Raw genomic sequence first — 4651 nt, forward strand, 5'->3', positions numbered from 1 at the left:
CATTAAACATCACGCCCTGTTAACTTTTAACAAAGGATTGAATAAGGGAATGAGACATTGTGACAAAAACCACCATTTTGTTTCATATTTATAAAGTCTATTTTGATTTTTTTTTTGTTCATGTTATTGAAATAAAAAAAATTGAGTCAAGCACAAATAAGTTTCATGTTCAGTAAAACAAATGAAATGGGTTAACTTTGCAATGTTCTTGATACATTTCTTAGTCTGTTCAAGCTTCTTTAATTGAGGCAAAGTGGTTTAGAGTGATAAGGACATGAACTGCAGGCAGAAAACTTTCAGTTCTTGAACCAGATGAAGGCATCTCTCACTTCTCCATTTTGCCACTAGTTTCAGCACTTTGCAACTAAATGGGGTTTATTAATTAACATCTGAGAGTGTTGAAAACCCAGTATTGGTTTATATTCCAATGGTGAAGAAACACTATTTTCCACTAAGTCCACTATTTTCTCTGCTCTGTAAGGATATGTGGACATTTATTAGCAATCAAAATGGTTGTGTTTATACACATGCCTTAGGTACATTTCCACCACCTAACATTAGTATCACCTTGTGACACATTTAAAAAAAAGTAGCACACAGGTATCTGTGATATGCAGGGAACATTAGAACTTGCCTGCTCAGTGTTGACAGACTGGAAAAACCTGCATTCACACCCTCAGAAGTGCACCAACCCAGGGTAAGAGTTGTTCCGTGATGTAAAGAGAACCACTGTCGTAAAGAGTGACACGATCAACAACTGAAACGCTATGACGGTAGAACTGAAGATGATGTGAAGGATTTTGTCCATTTCATTTGGAGCACATTTGAAGGGTGAAAAAGAAGACAAAGAGGAAGCTTGAGAGGTAAATAAAGAATAATTGATAAGGCTCAGCTTTTATTGTATTCTGTTCTCTCTCTCTCTCTCTCTCTCTCTCTCTCTCTCTTTCTCTCTCTCTCTCTCTCTGTGACAGCAGCGTGATTGAGGATTTTAATTCCAGCTAATTCGATTTCTTTAAAAAAAAAAAAGAATAGCATCCGCAAGGGCCTAAGAACAATTCAATAAAAATAACACACATAAAAAATCTTTACTGTTCTCTGGAAGGTATAGTAGAGGTAAAGAGCATTGCTGTTTCATCATTTGGGCCTTTCCTAAAGCCTTCTTCATACACTGAGATTGTAGAAATATCCGAAGCTCAAAAATGAAGAAAGTGCCTCCATTGTTCTACAGTACACCTGCAATGCTATGGTAATAAAGCAGTTACCCCAGAGCTAAAGTTAATGAATCAAATCCAGAGAGGTAAGATAGATGGCTATCTGAGTCCCGTTTTTAATGGTTATGTGTTATGTGATTTCTGATTCATGGCACAAAAATGAGACAACACTCAAAAAGGTGACCCACCTCACAAAATTACATTGCCTGTTTCAAATGCCTGCGTCACAGTGGGAATAAGAAACTACTGAAGCCAGTCAGATATGTGACTAATTGCCCTTGAAGGTTTTGGTTGTTCTTCTGGGGCTTGCCAAGGCACACTGGATGACAGCAGCATGCAGATAGCAGCTTGATGATCCATACACTATCGACCGATTTCCATATCAGTTAATGACAATAAAAGGATGGCCCCAGATAGTGTAACATAATTACTATTGATTGGTTATTTTTGCCCCAGAGTCTGTCACTGCCTATTTCCTTCACACTTCCCCACAGACCTGAGCCTGGACACTAGCCATGGAGGAGGATTATATGAAGAAGAGCAACCCTGACGTCATAACTAAGCAACACAAAACCAATGTGGAAAGGGACTACTCTGAGAGCAAGCAAGCCAATTCGGAGCCAAACGGCTGCATGCGGTGCTGCAAGAGTACCAAGAATTGCATTATGAGCCCAGAATGTGGCAGAGCGCTCAGCATCGCTAATGTCGTCGCCATGTGTGGCATGTGTATCCGCATGTGGACATGTAAGTTCAAACTCAGTGAATTATTTCTAAACCTTTTGCATAGTCACAATGTCATTTGTTGACCATAACATCAAGTGCTGTAAATTTACAACCTCAGCTAATTACAGGGCCCTCCACTATTATTGGCCCCCCATTTATAAAGATTAGAAAAAGGGCTAGAAAAAAATCCACCTTTTGGTGAAGTCGCATCATCTCACACTGAAAAAGTGAGAAAAATCCAACCTTTTATTGAAATAGATTTCGTTATCTCTAGCCGCTTTATCCTGTTCTACAGGGTCGCAGGCAAGCTGGAGCCTATCCCAGCTGACTACGGGCGAAAGGCGGGGTACACCCTGGACAAGTCGCCAGGTCATCACAGGGCTGACACATAGACACAGACAACCATTCACACTCACATTCACACCTACGGTCAATTTAGAGTCACCAGTTAACCTAACCTGCATGTCTTTGGACTGTGGGGGAAACCGGAGCACCCGGAGGAAACCCACGCGGACACGGGGAGAACATGCAAACTCCGCACAGAAAGGCCCTCGCCGGCCATGGGGCTCGAACCCAGGACCTTCTTGCTGTGAGGCGACAGCGCTAACCACTACACTGAAATAGATTTATTCCGAGAAAAAAGAAATCCCTCATCAAGAAAATTATTTTCAACAAAAACACAGGCCACTATTATTGGCACCCCTGGAAATTATAGCAAACACAATGAAACTGAAGCATGTATCCCATTTAAATTGTACATTTTTGTGTTGATTGGAGTGTGTAGGAACTTTCAAGCTGTAATCCATGACTTCCTGATTAACTGGGGTACAAAGATCAAGCTACTTCACCAAAAAGTGTGTGTGTGTGTGGGGGGGGGGGGGGTTCTTACTCTTTTTACTAATCTTTACAAAGGGTGCCAATAATCGTGGAGGGCAGTGTAAATATCACACATGTATATAAAAATCAGGAAATGTGCCTTTTGCAATCTATTGTCCACAGTAGCACTGCAAAAACAATTAGAAAACAATTCATCAGGATGCTGGCAGCTAACTAATCTACAGCTTTTGAGGTCTTTTGTGTTCTGAGTCAAATATGCTTCATTCAAGCCCTTCTTTGAGAACTCATTGCTGTCAGTCGAAAATTACACTCCATTCAATGCAATTAATCTGTATTATTATTATTATTATTATTATTATTATTATTATGCCAAAAAATACCAGAATCTCAGACTAGACTGCATCTGACTGCGTAACTCAACTCTTGCTCTCTGTTCAGGAGTCATTTTCTTTAACCGTCATTTCCAATTCTGAAGTCCATCATCCTGTCTGCCTGTTGTAAAGGGGCATAATTTTCTTTTATTTTCAGAGAGATTTCTTCTGAATCATGAACAGTTTGCCTCCTGGTAGCTGCCACCCTGAACTTTGAACAATAAGCTGCATCATGATTATGGAATCTCGATCATACAGCTATTATAACACACCCTTAGAGTGAACTGCACCTTGTTTTTTCATCTCTATCAATAAGTAAACATCTTTTGAGTCATATTTGACAACATTGCAGCATATCTGCAAGTAAACAAACTATTACATTGGAGAAAGGCAACTGAAATGCAATTGAAAATGCAATGTAAAAATGTAATGTAAAAACAGACTCTGCATATATGAATACTGTATTAATTTTTAATGTATAGAACGTGTCAAGGATTTCACATGGATGGCATCCTCAAGCCTCTGTCTTCCCTACAGCTGCTCTGTCCTGGAATGTGTATCGGTGACTGAGTAGCTGCAGGTGAACAATCAGAAAAAGTTGGACCTTGATTTTAACTCTCCACTACTTCAACAAAAACGTTGGCCCTTAGACACTTTAGTCATTTTCAAATGACTTTTCAATGACATTCTTCTACAAATTATTCAGTATCTCACAACAATTGTCATTTGCAACTAAAGTAATTAAATTAAAAACGACTGGTGATCCTGGAGGTCATGTTCACTGTCGTTTAGTTTTAGTTGTTTTTTTTTTCATTTTGTTGACAATTTATGTTTTATTTTTATTTTTAAATAAGTTAAGTAATTTACTCATGTGTCGTGTCTTCCCCCAGAATTGTAACGCTTCCCATTTGCATATGAGTAACGGACAAGAGTGGCCTTTTTGGTATTCTTAACACATAAGCTCATGTATTTTATTATTCTCATAACTGATTAAAACTTTATATCACTTTTTTGTGAACTGAAACACTTGTCATCTTTCTAAATCTTTGGATGTAGTCTGAGCTAAATTTCACAGAAACATGACATCTCTGACTTTGATTTACTGCTCTCTGCTCTTCAAAGTACAAGAAAAACATGATAGATATCTTTGTCTTATCTGCAGTCTTTGAAATATATACTATACATACAAGCAAAACAGCAGCATGATAAATGCATTCAGATGAGGTTCACATAGTCTCTGTTCTAGATTGATTTAGACAGTTCCTCAAGGACAAAGCATGAAAGTTTTGAAGAACATTGTGAAGAAATACCAATAGCTAATATAAGAACATGTATGTAGCCAGTAACATTGGACTAAGTGGTGCACATCAAGTGCTTGGAATTATATAGTTCTATCTGATGGTTCTGTGATATTCATTCATTCATTCATTTTCAGTAAGCACTTCATCCTGGTCAGGGTTGCACTGGATCGGTTGTCTATCCTGTGAATACTGGGCATGAAATGGGATA

General features: G+C 38.6%; 1 long non-coding RNA gene across 1 annotated transcript; it reads left to right on the top strand.

Moving 5' to 3' along the window:
- Positions 1-671: 671 nt before the first annotated feature.
- LOC132869272 (uncharacterized) lies at positions 672-4166 on the top strand. Its single transcript, XR_009650929.1, has 3 exons — positions 672-863; positions 1706-1955; positions 3300-4166. It is a non-coding gene; the product is annotated as an uncharacterized LOC132869272 (long non-coding RNA).
- Positions 4167-4651: the final 485 nt, after the last annotated feature.

The sequence above is a fragment of the Neoarius graeffei genome, chromosome 20 (assembly GCF_027579695.1).
Source record: "Neoarius graeffei isolate fNeoGra1 chromosome 20, fNeoGra1.pri, whole genome shotgun sequence".
NCBI classification, from domain to species: Eukaryota; Metazoa; Chordata; class Actinopteri; order Siluriformes; family Ariidae; genus Neoarius; species Neoarius graeffei.